Genomic DNA, 16,128 nt, shown 5'->3' with positions numbered 1-16,128 from the left:
CCTTATCTTTTGTGAGAGTCCATGAAGTTCCTGGGATTTCCAGTTTACTTTGAGATTTAAAGATACTGAGTACAGAGATCCTGCCCATTCAGAGGGTCCAGTCAGGTTGGCTAAGGGTACAGAGTGGAGCAGAGGTGCGATGTGGCAGTTCTTGAGACAGCCAGTGTAGCTGGCACTGGCCACACTGTAGACAGAGGTCAAATGCATTCCCACTGGCATCAACGTCAGACTTGGTGTTTGAATTAAAAGAAAGAAAGAGAGAGAAGGGTAAGGAAGGCCTCAACTAGAGTGGAGGCGTGAAAGTGAAATGCTGGAACGGACAGAGGTGAAACCCAAAGGATTTGGATAATGATTGCATGGAGTGAGAGGAGAGTGGCCAGGGGGAGCCTGGACACATGCAGCAAATTCAGGATGCAGTGGGCTGGGGAGAAGCTGGGTGAGTTTAGTCTTAGACATGTGGTATGTCAGTCAAGATCAGAGCGGGCAGTGATATCAGCTGCAGATGGCAGCAAGGTGGACACCCGGTAGTGCCAGAAAGAACCCTGGTCTCCACATCAGTCCAGGCTGCCACTCTGCCATGCCACCCTTCAGCCTCAGGGTTCCCATCCAAAACATGGAGAGGAGGTGCTGGTGTCTCAAGGGCAAGGTGAGCATTAGAGGTCCTCAGTGTGGGTAACTAGGAGCTGATGTTGTTGGCGCTAGCACAGGTCTGGCATTTACTGAGAGCACAGGTTAAGGGTCATCAGCACAGAAGCAGCCAAGAAGCCAATCACGTGAAGAGGCTGTGATGGGTCAGCCCCGTGGATGGCACCTCAGGCAGGCAGTCAGTTGGGCAGGGAGAACCCATGCTTTCTTTCACAGGATGGGAAGGAGAATGTGAAGGCAGGGAGTAGAGGTGCCTCCTTAGAGAAACGTGGTGGTGAAATGGGGCAGAGAATAGGAAAGGGCCTGGGGCCGTGATGGGTGGGGGAGATGTAACCAGATTAGGTGACCCCAATCCCCTCACCCACTCTTGCTTCCCCTCCCCATGGCTGGTGCCCTGGTTCCACTGAGGTCACCAGCCCATGGCCACCTTTTCTAGAGCCATCCTCTGCTCTCCCATGACTGGGCCAGTGCAGCTGAGCTGCCTTGAGCAGGGCCAGTGCACAGGGTCCATGCTTATTTCCAAACTTGCCATCATCTACAACCAAAAGGGTTTGGCAGAGACAGATTGGCATGACCCGCTGGCAGTGCCAGCTTACATGGGTGGTCTTAAACTGAACTAAAGACCGTTGCTGGAAGAAAGAGTCCTGTGTCTGAAAAAGCCACCCTCTTTAACCAAATTCCCAGGCCCAGGAGGCCACACTGGAAGAGATGCCTGATCTCAGTCCGGGTGTGCAGGGACAGGATCCGCGTGTCACTGTCTTTATGTCTCACTGTGCCATTGAAAACTCCAATGGCCTTTAAGTTCTGGTAACAGTAATAGCTAACACTTAACGAGCACCTACAACGCGTTGGACATTGTGCTCAATGCTCTGCAGAGGTGAGTGGATCTCATTTAATCCTCCTGCCTGAAACACCTGCCTCAGGAAATGGCCTTCATCCCTGCCCCACAGATGACCAAAACAAACACAGAGAGGCTAGGGGAACACAACTCAATGCCCCTGTCTTAGCCAGACTCAGAGATGAAGGATGCGGCAGTGATCACAGAGCCCGTGGGCTGTGGGCTTCATGTCTTCCCACATCCCCAGCCTCCAGCTCATGCTGTCTCCTCCACTCAAAATACAGCAGGGGCCTCCTCACCCGTAGTGCATGGAAGTTCTAGCGAAGCGACTTTCATTCTCAAACACAAGGAATCTGTGCTCTATGAGATCCTCCTCACCTGTTCAGCTCAAGGAGAGAAGCAGGTGCAGGGCTCTTCGTACAGACTCTGACTCCAGACACAGGGCTCCTGGCACTGTTGTCCCTGCCTCTCCTTACCCATGTCCTCTCTCCACCCAGACACACAGAGGTGTTCACACGGCATGCTGGGTGCACAGAAGAGCAGCCTGAGGCATCCGAAGAAGGCAAACTGCAGTTTTTAAATTCTATAGATCACCAGTATAAGCGCCCACCGTGGGTGACATACTTACCCATTAACAAAAACAAAAAAAATTCACATTTTCATCGCATTGTAAACATCTATTGCAGTTCTACAAATAACATGCAGATAAATATTGGGCATCACCTGTGCTTAGTGAATCTGGTGTAGTCAAGATTTCCAATCATGATCACGTCGCGTCTGTGAATGCTGCAATTTAGGTTCTGATTTGCATGCAGCCCTTTTCTAACATATCTGAAATACACAGGTTTTCATTTGGCCCCCAAAGTGTCACTCATTAAGGGACGGGTTGTTTATGTATGCACATAGACAGAAAAAGTGGAAAGTTATTTTGTCTTCAGATATTTGGACTCTACAGCTCAAGCACACAACACCCTGAGCACTTGACGAACAAAAAGGCAGCGGGTAGTCCAGCAGCAAAATCAGCTGTGGAGGTCACGGTGGCTTTGGCTGGGAAGACCAGATGGTACTGGAAGTAAACATTCCTCAAGGTGAAGTCTTTCGGGGTGAATTCCTTAGATACTAAGCTTCTCAGGCTCAGGCCTAGAAGTGAATTTTTAAATCAAAGATTAAAAACTGTTTAAATTATTGAGAGGGTTTAATTCTTTTCCTATCTTTTTTAGCCTGCACTTTCATACTGCTGAGTTGAAACTTCCAAATGTGGGTGACATGTTATGTCCACCTTCCTTACCAGCTCATGTTGACTTTTCTCTAAATCCCCCAAGCTTTCAGTTCTCACGTTCTGTGATCACCTACCCAGAGCTCTGCTCCCTGGAAAAGTTGCCTATTTGGACACAGGATGGAAAGAAAGACTCTGGAAGGCAGAGCATGGCACAACTTTGGGCATCACTGTTCAGGGCCTTTCAAGAAAGCTGAGGCCTGTTTCCAAGTTGCCTCTGTAAACATTCTGCCCTCCTCAGACCTCTAGTTGCCTGATATTCTGTGTAGGTTTCTACTGGGGCTGCAGATACAGGAAGCCTTTGGGCTTTAGTGGGAACACCGCTGCCTTCTCATCTTTCCTTCCAGCTAATTCTCTCTTTCCTCAGCTGATGAAACTTCAAACCTGGCTGGAAAAGCTTTTCCACACACATCAACAATATTGGAATCATAGCTTTTTATCCACTGGCTGTGAACACCATAGATTATCGAGCCACTTTCACCCCTGATTATAGTTATCAGCATGGTAAGGCTGTAATATGTAATATTTTGGAGGATAAGGAGTCTGATCTCATTCATTACATAAAACGATGGAATCAGATTTTGCAGGAAGTCAATACCTTGAATAAATGTCTATTTTTCCTACAGTAGGACACACAACATTGTCCAATATTGTGAAGCATGGAAGATACAAAAAAGTGTCAATATTACTATTCTTAAGATATTTTTTTCCATGAGCTTATTTTGGAGCAGATCTCCTATGCAGGATGTCTCATGAATTATACTCATCCACCAACATTGTGTGAGTACCTAACTGCAGTGCCTGGGACCGTGTGGGTGGCAGAGAACAATGGGGGGCCAGAACAGGGGCCCCTCCCTCCAGGAGACTACAGCTTGGTGAGGGACAGAAATAATTCCAATTGAGTAGACTTAGCAGGACCTCTACAGATACTCAGAGGCACCAGAAGCTTGGGCAACTGACACCCAAAGTCTTTACTAAGATGAAAGTTGAGTGGTAACTCTCAATGGTTCCTTTTTTTTAGCCATTGTGTCATGGCCCTGATGTCCTGAGATTAAGTTTTGTCTGAGGCCCAAACCCACCATATAGAAACACAGGAGCGTTTTGAACAGGAACGCTATGGTTTCCTCAGTTGTCTGCACTTAATAGGAGCACCCCCTTGGTAGTCAGGGACACCTCTTGATCTGCCCCTGCCATGGGTTCAGCACCTCTTCCCACCTTCCTACCCTAAATGCCAGCCCTGGCTCCCGCATCCCCTCCCTGGAGACCACATCTGACCTTGCTCCCCGTCGCTCCCTGTCCAGGCCTCCCTGGAGACCACATCTGACCTTGCTCCCCGTCACTCCCTATCCAGGCCTCTCTGGACCTGGATTCTGAACGACTTCTCCTGAGGGCTTCTGTGGCACAGCCTCTGCCCTGTTCAGTGCCCTTTCCCCAAGGGAACAGGATGGTGCGTCAGGCCTTCAACGCCTGATTCTGTCTCTCCCTGACTGACTCTACTCAGCAGAGCACAAACTCCAACAGGACCAAAACATGTGCTTTTCCCCATCGCCAGCCCACCTTCTCTATCCCACCTCACCTTCCACCTGCTCCAAAGGTATCCATCCTCTCAGGGTCAGTCCAAATGCCACCTCCTTGAAGTCATCCTTGATTCTGTGGGTACCATCTTCCCAGATCAGCTTCTCCCCTTCGAGATTTGAGAGCACCATGTCCACTCCTATCTGATGTGTGTGACCTGGTGCTGCCACGCACTGTGGTGTTCCTCCCACAGGATCCTCTCCCCACTGTGCAGCCTGTCCCATTCCCACGGAAAGTCTTCCTCCCCTCCTCTTCTCTCCATCTGCCAGCAGAGATGGAGGCCACAGGCCCCTGAACTAAGCAGGCCTTCAACACAAATGTATAATTACTGCTTGAATTAAATTCCAGTCAGGTTCAAGTGGGACTATGTGGATTCACCAGCTCTGGAATGTAGCACAAAATCAAATAAACAACAGGTACAAAATATATAAGACATTGCCCAAGGACTAGCACTTACTAAAGAATGCCATAATTCATAGAAAAACGAAGACAGAAAATATTTATTGTATTCCCTTGAATAGAGTATGCAAACATCTATTTCTCTAATGGCCAAATTCAGTGCTGGTGGTATCCACTCCTTCATTCATTCCTGAGATTTACTGAGCATCTCCCATGCACCTGGCCCTGGGTCACTCCATAGAGAACTGCCCTTCACCCAGGTTCTTGCCCACTGGGATTTTCCCCAATGGAGAAACTGTCACTGGTAGCAGACAAATTCTATTCCACATTCTTCTCACTGTTCCACAGATGCCACTAGGAAAAGTACAAACTAGACAGAGAAAATAGCCCTCATGGTCTGGGGTCATTTCACGGAGGTGAATGGCTTTGCAAATCTGAACGGCTTTAGAGCTGTCCCCCTTGGCGTGGTGAGAGCTGTCCCCGCATGGTATAGTGAAAGCTGTTCCCACATGGCATGGGGAGATGGCCATTCTAGTTTTCTCAGTCAACAAGAAAACGTTGTTTACATTCTATACAACCTAAAAACAACTTAAAACCTGATGTGTGAGAGAATTTTAAAGGATTGTTCTTTAAAATGATAGGTGCTGAGGGGACACTGTATTTCAGCTTGTGATTTGGGCCTCAGGGAATGACATTTGCTTCAGGACACATCTGCCCAAGGGAGCCCTGGGGTGATGTGAGGTCAAGGGCCCACGGCACGTGGGGCCACAGGCCAGTGTCCCCGTCCTGGGCACAGGCCTGAACATCATCTGCTTCCTGAGGTCAGGGCCCCAGGTGTGACCTTGAGGACTGCCACCTGTTCTTTAAAGGCAAACTTTCCAGGAACAGTGGGAAATGAGGAGTGTTTTCAGGAAGCCTCTGACCCTTGTTTGGGCTGCAGTCTTGAGAGAAGAGCATCAGGGGGCCCGCAGTGAGCAGGAGGGTCTAGGAACACTGAAGCACATTTGACCTTGTGTGACCTTGTGCTGCTGCACCTGCAGCGACCCTCCCTCAGGCATCCTCTCCCCCCTACACCCTCCATCTGATTCATAGGGAGAGCATTCTTCCCCCTTCTCCTTCCCTCCATCCACCAGTAAAGGCCACAGACTTGTCCACATCCCCCTCTGTGACCCTACCACACTAACGGCCGGCCAGGGGCAGGACCACAGGCAGCTCACGTGGCTCCAGACTTCTTGTCCTGCCTCAACCCCACTGGAGAAAGTAACACTCGTCTCATTGAATATTTAGAATACGATCTGTGGCTACTAAAGATCAAAATTCTCTCGAATTCTCAAGTAGAAGGATTTGTATTGCTTTATCTCATTTTACTGACTTTTATACATCATTTATCCTCGAGATGGTCTCAGAAAAATGGATGAGGAAGGCTGTATGGAGTTCAGAATTTCTGTCCTGACCATCCCCATTGATGGGTAGATAAGAATCCTCCCCAACCAGCCACCCAGCTGTGCAGCAACACCTCACAGACAATGGTCAGCTCCCGGAGTCCTGGAGACACAAAATCACTGAAGATCTTCAGTACTGGTGCCCTCCCTGGCATGTGGACAACGCCCAAGGAAAGGCCAGGAAATGAGGGATGACCCTACCACAGGCAGAAAAGACATTTCCAATGTTTCCCTTAAACACATCCCCACAGGACACTGGTACAAGTCTTGACCTTTATGAAAATCCACAGGATCTGCGTGATTTCAGTTACTGCTCACTGGTCAAATCAGTCATGCATGTTGGCCCCATGGCCCCTCACCTGTCCTGCAGACCACCCAGGGGTATGGCTGCTCTGGTCTGAGAGGCTCAGGCGTTGGGCAACAGAGCACTAAATGTGACAGGTTTTATATTTTTCCAGCTACTTCTGCCAAGAAACTAGTCATTTGACATTTCTAAAATGTATATCTAAAGAATTATATGTGATAATTGAAAGCGTCAGGAAGCATGCTATGTGCCAAACAGTTAATTAAAAGTAAAAAGCACACTAACACAAGCACGTGGCTGGTTAAAAATCTTTAAATTGTAGGTTGTCATTAATCCTGCCTGGGCCCATAGGCTGACACGTCGACACTCCTAAAAGTTTTGTCCTATCTCGAGCAGAGGCCTTACACACTCTTCCATGTGGGGAAGTGCAGGGTGGGGCAGCTGGGAGCCAGGAGGCCAGGAGGAAGCAGAAAGCTCACTGGTATGCGGCCCGAAGAGAGGCTGGAAGCATGTTGGTTCCTGCGGCTGCCGCAGCAAATTAGCACAAACTGGGTGGTTTAAAACAACAGAAATGTATTCCCTCAATGTTTTGGAGATCAGGCTTTCAAGATCAAGATGTCAGCAGGGCTGGCTCCTTCTGGAGGCCAGGGTAGGGGAACAATCTGTTCCAGGCCCTCCCCCAGCTTCCGGGGACTTCAGGCCATCCGTGTGTTCCTTCGCCTGCAGCAACGTCACTCCAGCCTCTGTCTCCATCCTCACACGACCTTCTTCCTGGGGTTTCAGCGTCTTCTCACAGCCTTCCTACAGGAACACCAGTCAGCGGATTTTAGGTCCACCCCACCCTAATCCGGGAGGACCTCATTTTAACTAAGTACATCTGCTAAGACCCTGTTTCTAAGTAAGGCACATTCTAAGGTTCTGGCAGACATGAACTTTGGGGGACGCTGATATCCAGCCCAGTACAGGCAGCAAAGCTCTCAGTTTCCAGCCGGGTGGGCCACGGCCACAGCAGTCCCCATGCTATGAGGGCAGCGATGTCATCACCTGCTCTAGGGCAGTTCAATCGACTGCACATCAGGGCGCAGAGCTCTGCCTTCTGCAACCGCCGGGCCCCGACTGCATCCCTTTCAGATGTGTGATGGCGATGCCTCTGAATGCTTCCTATTCAAAAGCTCACTGAGAGCTTCTGGTTCTTCCAGGCAGGAATGGCTTTGTGGCAGCGAGTTTCACATCCCTGAAGACGGCCCTCATTCCAGAAGGCATTAGTGTGGGCACCAGGATTAACCCAGAATGCCACCTGACCCGCCTGTTGCCTACCTTCCATCAGATTTGGCCCAGGGCAGGTGTTCATCTGAATTGCACAACTCTGGGCAGCCATCATAATGAGATAAGAGGAGACCACACTCTGAGTTCTCTGAGGGCCTCACGGAAGAGATATTAATTGAAATTGTCCTCAAGTAAAGAGGGGAGTGTTCAGAAGGAGCCGTGTGGATGCAGGAGAGTGGGAAAATGCAGGGCACACAGGAAGCCCTAAGTGGCGCCGTGTGGATAAAGCACAGGGCAGGCGCAAGGCCCAGAGACTGACGGGAGGGCAGGGAGGCAGTGCCAGGGATGCTGGGCTGTGGATCCTTGCTTGAATCCTGCAGACCGTGGTCACCAGAAGAGCAGGCGACATCACCTCATTGTGCTTTGGGAAGATTAAAGAGCAGTCGTATGAGGCTGAATCAAAGTGGCTGAAGAAGACACAGAAGCCATTCCCAGTGGGAACAAGGGTCTTACCACGTCCTGAGGCCCCCTCTCAGAAGAATGAGTTTTTAAGGCAGAAAAACACACATGCGATTGCAATAGAAATCCATTATAATGAACTATGGTTTTCAAATGTTTTGGAAAACAAATTTGTGATATGGAAACATATGAGCTCCTTTATGAATATGCTAAATAAGCTCTCAGACAGCAGGTCCAATAACCACAGGAACCTCAGAGCAGTGGTGAACATGAATGGATTTCTAGATATCTGCAACAACTCTAAAGTGATATGGAAGAGGTCTGTATCGTTCCCACGGATTTTAATGACATTCAAGCCTTCAAATGTGCAGTAAGATCAAAGATACAACAGCACCCTCCAGAAGCCACACCTGCTCTGGGGACAAAGTCCCATCCCAGGTCACTGCTCACAGCACTGGGCTTTGAGATCTGCATTCACAGGGAAGAAAATGTTAAATTTCAGTTAGAGGCTAATGAGTGTAAAGACATGATTTTTCCCCATCCTAGTTCACAGCTGCCCTGTGTTCCATCCTGATGAGAAAACAACTGCGAGAGCTACACAAGGAGATGTCAGCTCACAATGGGGTGGAGAGTGTGAAGATATGGAAAAGAAGACAGAAAAAATGTTAGAGCCAACTGATGGGGGCCACAACCTCAGTGGGGAATAGGGACGCCTGAGATCCGGGGTGCGAGCCTCCGCCTGGGTTCCAGGAGAATGAGGCCCCCACAATAGGAAGAGGAACAGCTGAAAGAGGGGCCATGTAGGTAGAAAGTGACCTCAGCTTTGGTGACCACTAGAAACAGGATGTCTACGTGGAAATGCTCAGCTGGCCACCGAGACACAGGCTTGCAGGCAAGAAAACAACACTGGGAGTCTCCCAGGACGCAATTGTCCAATCCTGCTGGAAAAGTGGCATGAACAGGCGTTCTGCCTGCTCCGCTTCTAGGGCCCTCCTACAACTTCAGGGCCCCCACTATTATAGAATCTTCAAAACAACTCTCATCCCCACATCTCTCCACCAGGCCTTCTGAGTAAGAAACGGTACCCAGGGATGCCTGGGGGTATTTAGCCTTGGCCTGAGACCACCAGAGATCTGGGAAAAAGAAGAAACAGGCAGGTTAAGAAGGGGGTGGTTAAGCTGGACAGGCCAGAGATGAAGGGAAAGGCTATGAATGAGAAAACCAGCACAGAATGCACCACATCAGAGTGGTATAGAAGGTACAGAAGGTCAGAACGAGGCATAGACTCTGCTGGGGGCTGTGGACAGGCACAGATCTCAGGAAAGGTCAGGACACAGGCAGCTTTGGGCAGAGGGGCTGCCATGGGGCCTCCTGCCTTGTGGGGCACAGGAGGAGAGAACCGTGGCACATCTTCCATGTTTGCCCCTGCAGTTTAGGCTGAGGGGACTCCAAGAGAACCTGGGCTTCTTTGGCAGGCCGAACACACAGTCCAGTGATGTTTTGCGGGTGCCGTTACCAGTGTATCTGCAACCACCCCTACCCCCACCAGCTTGTTCTAGCCCTTGCACCTGGAGCAGACAGCTCAGGCACCCCCACTGTCCACCAGGCTCCAGATCTTCCCAGAGCTTTGTGAGTGACTGGGAACCTCAGGTGCACATCATAGTATCTGGGTATGGACAGTGTCTGGACTCTGCTTGTCACCCATCTGCTTTGGGGGCCCATCAGAGCAAGTGGCAGGGGACAGGGAAGCACAGAATGTGCTGGAATCTCCAGAAGCTGTTAGCATTGATGCGGAAAGGCACGAAGAATGTGGGCCCATCAGACACACCCTCTTTCTGCAGGGCTGGAAACATGCTCCATTTGAAGGCACGAGTTCGGGTCACACCTCATTTTCTTTAGTTTAAAAAATGCATAACTAACAAACTATTTTCATCTTTAGAAATGGCATAAATGTCATTAGAAGCTAACCTGAGCTTATTGGCTTTATTTAACTTGTGACAGGTAGAGAATACAACATTAAAAATGCAATTAACTTGGGCATTGGGGGAGAAACAAACCCATCGGATGGATGTCTTTTGGGCAAGAAGAGATATTTATGTCTCATAAATCTTAAAAATTCTTACAGTCACACCCCAAAGTAGGACTATCGTACTTTATTATCCTGAATTTCTCAATTCTTGGCTGTTAACATTGATCAGATGGGGGAAAAAAAAAAAAAAGGGCCCCCTGAAATTAAAATATTTCCCAAGGAAATAAAGCCGATTGAGAGTCAAGGAGAGGTTTGGCCAACTCACCTAACAGAAAAACACTGTGTTAGTGATGGTTGATTTCATGTGTCAACTTGACTGGGCCATGGCTACCCACACATTTGGTTAAACATTCTCTTGGGTGTGTCTGGGAGAGGATTTCTGCATGACAAACATTTGAACTGGCAGACTGAGTAGAGCCGATTGTCTTCCCCTCTACTGGTGGGCCTTATGCAGTCAATTGAAAACCTGAACAGGACAAAACGGCAAAGTAAGAGGGAGCTCCTCCTGCCCTATGCTTGGCTGGGACATCAGGGATTTTCCTGCCTTCAGACTGAAACTTGCACCATCCACTCTCCTAGGTCTCCAGCTTGCCTGCCAACCACAGATGGTGGGACTCATCAGTCTCCACAATCATATGGGCCAATTCTGTCTCTCTCTATGTACATCTGTATATACAAACACATATCACATATACATTTATACACACACACATATGTGTTAATATATATACACACACGTATATGTGTACACATATACATATGTCTATACATGTATATAGATACACATATACATGTATACATACACATGTCTATATACATGTATAGACATATATGTATGCGTATACACATATATACATATAGTCACATATATGTATATATACACCCATGTATACAGACATACACACACATCCTGTTGATTTTATTTCTCTGAAGAGCCCTGACAAATACACTATCTATGCACCATTTATTCATTCAGTGATTTAACAAATATTTGTTGAGCACTATGATAGACTTTGCAAACTTCATACTTAGCACTGACTATGGCATTATTCAAAAACGATACCATGATGTTCTCCGGAAGCCAGCCCCACCCGAACTCCAAGCTTGTGTGGTTTGGCTGGGACGGACCCCACCTCTCTTGCATTCCAAGATTTCAAGTAGATGCATGACCTGGGCCTGGCAAATCCTCACACCCCGTGCTGCGGCCGTGGAGATCAGTTCAGGACGGACACACAACCCAAGATCACCCAGTGAGAATGCTGGGACCCCAATCTTGGAGTCATCAGGAAAAGACACTTTCTTTCTGCTATAATTTTCAGGGAAAACAGGGAAAGCACTGGAGTTGCTGGGACCAGCCCACGGAAACCCACCCGAGAGCTTAGGTGGCACACACAGAAGAAGAGACCTCACAGTGACAGTCCAGCTGAGGCCCTGAATCTCCGGTGCTTTTCAACTCTGTGTGCAAATGAATTTCCTGTTTGCCACTGAGATGGGCGGGGTGCCTGCCACTTGCAACCCGAAGAACTCCACCTTTGTGTCTGACACTAGGAAATGCTCCACTAAGGCGAAGACATGAGATGACCTTTGTTGGGTTCAACAGAGCAGATTCCCAAGATGAAAGCAAAAATTTCCCATTCTAACCCATACAAAAATCTGAGACACCAGCAACCACCTCGTCCCCTTCTCTTTCAGAAAATGAAGCCATGCAAGGTATCATGTGGCTGGCTCCTGGTCACAGAACAAGCAGTTTCTCAGGGACAGAATCTGGTTGCTGGTTTGGGGTCAAAGTTCTCTAGAGCATGGACCTCTCCCACACTCCCAGAATGAGGAAATGCTGTCCAGAATTAGATCCACTGCCGACAAGAGCACCTGGGAGCCTAAATAGAGAAAATGGTGCCTGCTGACCACTGGCTGTACCTGCACAACTTTAAGAAAAAGAGGGAGGTATTTTAGACCTATTTCTCCCGCACACATATGTTTGTTGCACACCAGCTATGTCTGTCCTCCTTATTGGATGCTAACCTGATTTTCTTCTACTGTCTCCTCGTTCACTGACTTAAGAGGATATAAAAATTCACTCTAATCAATGTGGACACCTGTGAAAATCTGGAAAGAGAAAATGAAGGTCTGGAGTAAGCTGGATTTCTCTTCACACCTGCCTTGGCATCATCAGGACACCAGTGTGTAACCCACACGAATCTCATGGGTGTGTAACTGATGTGCACCTCCACCAGCTCAAAGTACAAAATGTGCTCACACGCCTGTTAGTAACCAACTTAGTAACGCTGTATGTCTAAGCTGCTTTTGTGAGAAGCCTTTTCTTCCTTCAGCTTGGGACCTCCCTATCATGAAACCCCAGTCCCAGACTCACTTGGTCTCCTGTGGAGCAGAGGGAGAGACCCAGGAGGTCGGCTCAGTCGGCCTGAGGTCCAGCTCCTGCTGCGGTCTGTGATACAGTCCCATGACACGCCGAGTGGTCCAGAGGTTCAGCACATATCCTGCCCAGCACAGCATCAAAGGCAAGGTCCCACCACTGGTCCAGCACTGGTTTCCCCAAGTTAGTGGAAGAAAACCTCTCCACAGTGTTATGCTCAGCCATGATCACGTCAAGCCACTACAGACTTGGGCCTGATGCCCAGTACTTTAGGGACAGCTCTCTTAATTTACATGTATACAGCAATTTTCCTGAGGCAACTCGAGGTGCCATGTGGCTGGGTCAGATGCTCCTTGTCAGGCACACACTGTATCTGGACATGTAGATGTGGTTCTTTTCTAGGACTCTGGAAAGGAGCACCATTTTCTTGGTGTCCACAGGAAGCATGATTTTCCAAGGTTCACCAGCATAACTGAACCACCACTAGGCCAAAATTTAGGGGGAGGGATACAGGAGATGAGCAGGGAGTTAGTACTGGGCTCATTTAAGGAGAACTGAATGAGAAACAACTCCTGCCCTTCCCACCATGCACACACACACACATACACACACACACGCATGCACATACATGCGTACACATACACACACACACACACGCATGCACACACACGCACACACATACACACACGGGGGGGAGAGAGAACTGCTGCAACGTGCCACCAACTCCTGCCCCAGGAAAACTGACTGTGACTGTCAGTGTCCCCATGGCTCCCAAAAGGCAATCACAAAAAGAAAAAACAACCCAATGTTGGTCCACTTCCCAGAGGTCAGGCTGACCAGCCTTGCTGGGAGTCACCTTGTGAACCAACGCTGTGCATTCCAATCTTCTTTGATACAGAAAAGGCTCAGCATCAATCAGTGCTAATTGCAGGTTTCTGTGCTACTCTCCCAGTTTAAGTTGTTTTGCAAAAATTACATTTCATTACATTTTATATTAATCAGCTTCAAGAGTAGAGTGCAAAATTAACTTGAAATAATTTCATGCTCTCAAGTAACCTTTATTTTCTAAATTGTGATGTTTTGCAGTAACTGTTTTATCCTACTGTATAATAACAGTGTTCTTTGCATTAGGGTATAGCACTTATAGAACAGCTGTTATCTTAATCAAATATCAATAGCTCATCTTTATTTGAGTACTAAGTCAATAGCACATGCCATTTGTTACTTCATAAACTTCAATACCATAAGTGTTATCAGTTAAACAAGTGCTCTCTAAAGCGTGGTTTAATGAATCAGAACCAATTTAAAAGACAGTCTGTCTTGAAATTCTGAAATCTGCAAAATTTAGTACTTCTATAAAACATCAAAATCTTCAGGTAACCAAATGTTCAGCTGTATTTTGAACATGAACCCTCTTCTAACAAGTCCTCATATAATATGGTTTCACTTAAAATATAAGATAGGATATAAATGTGTAACACCCACCTAACTGGAAATCTGCCTCCTTCTTTTGTACTTTTGTTCTTTCTCAATAAATTTTTAATACACTTTTGCCCAAACTTGCCCCTCAGAATCCAGTATTCAAGCAAAGAAATATCATGCTTATTATAGCTTAACAATCACATATGTAAATAAGACTTGGGGATTCTAGTAAACTGTAAGTTTAAAGGCCTGATTTCAGTTCCAGACAGCAGAAAAACAGAAAACATCAGAAAGTCCAAAGTAATCGTGCACTACATTAATAGAGTCATAACATCTAGGAAGCAGGAGGTAAGAGACCCACCCTATAATCAGAACTTGCCTGTAGTGTCATACTTAAATAAGAGCATCTCACTTGGAAGGGAAAAGAGCCAATAGTTGTATTTCAGTGAAGAACAATCTAGACGAAAAAGGAACTGAAATCAGGCCTTTAGAAGTACAGAGGAAGGTTGGTCACAAGGCTTGCCTATATGTCACAGTGGTGGAACTACAACTAATCAGTAAAAATTACAGGTGAGGAGACACTTTCTGACACTTACAGGTGACCAGACATGAAACGAGGCATTGTAATAGGTCATTTGGTTATACTTCTAGATGGAAAGCTGTAGAGAAAAGACATAACAGGTGGTTTTCTAGTATTTGCCATGAAAAGTAAGTATTCATTGAAATATCCTGTAGGCAGAGACTGGCAGTCTCCTTGAGTTAAGGAGATTGAGCAGGAACTCCACAAATGTCAAAGAGTCCAGAGTTCACAGGGTGGAGTACACGAGAGGACAGAGATGCTCACAGGGCGGAGCACACAGAGCGGGGAGCTGCTCACAGGGCGGAGTACACAGAGGAGGGAGCTGCACACAGGGCGGAGTACACTGAGGGGGGAGCTGCACACAGGGCGGAGTACACAGAGGGGGGAGCTGCACACAGGGCGGAGCACACTGAGGGGGGAGCTGCACACAGGGCGTGGTACCTACAGGAGAGAGCTGCACACAGGGCGGAGTACACAGAAGAGGGAGCCGCACACAGGGCGGAGTACACTGAGGGGGGAGCCGCACACAGGGCGGAGTACACAGAGGAGGGAGCCGCACACAGGGCGGAGTACACTGAGGGGGGAGCCGCACACAGGGCGGAGTACACAGAGGAGGGAGCCGCACACAGGGCGGAGTACACTGAGGGGGGAGCTGCACACAGGGCGGAGTACACTGAGGGGGGAGCTGCACACAGGGCGTGGTACCTACAGGAGAGAGCTGCACACAGGGCGGAGTACACTGAGGGCGGAGCTGCACACAGGGCGTGGTACCTACAGGAGAGAGCTGCACACAGGGAGAACTCCAAAGATCTGCAGAAGGTTTCTCTTGAATATTCAGCAGAGCACTGATTAGTGCGTCATGTGAAAAAAATCTACCCAAAACCAGGAAAAGAACAACCTGAAAAAATTAGAGGGAGCAATCACTAACACTTACACAGGGCCAGGAATACTGCCTATTCCCGCCAGCCAGAGTGGAAAAATCATAAGTTACAAGGCATAGGGCAGAGTACTCAGAAGAATTTTACCTCAATAGTGGGGCAAGTTAACCGAAGATTAAAAATTTCTGTGTCCATCTAAGTTTTTTGTCCAAACTTCACCCACCAAAGGGCATGTTTGGACAAAAGTGTATTTAAAAATCATTAAGAAAAAGCAAATTACAAATAAGGGGGGCAGATTTCCAGTTGGGTGAGTGTTAAACATCTGTATCCCATCTTATATTTTAAGTGAAACCATGTTATGTGAGGGCTCATTAGAAGCATAAAAGCAAAACCTGAAAGGATCAACCTATTTCCAAGGAACTTAACCATGGTGCAGAACAAAGCTCAAGAATATGTATAGAAATAGAAAAATATCCAGCATACAACATGGTAAAATTAACAATGAGTGGCATCCAATCAAAGATTACCAGGCATACAAAGAAGCAAGAAAATAATACTCATAATGAGGAGAAAAGGCAATCAATCAAAACTGGCCCAGGATTGACACAAATGATAAAATTAGTGGAAAAGGGAATCAAACA

Source organism: Chlorocebus sabaeus, chromosome 9 (assembly GCF_047675955.1).
Source record: "Chlorocebus sabaeus isolate Y175 chromosome 9, mChlSab1.0.hap1, whole genome shotgun sequence".
NCBI lineage: Eukaryota > Metazoa > Chordata > Mammalia > Primates > Cercopithecidae > Chlorocebus > Chlorocebus sabaeus.
Note: the sequence above shows the minus strand (reverse complement) of the source record.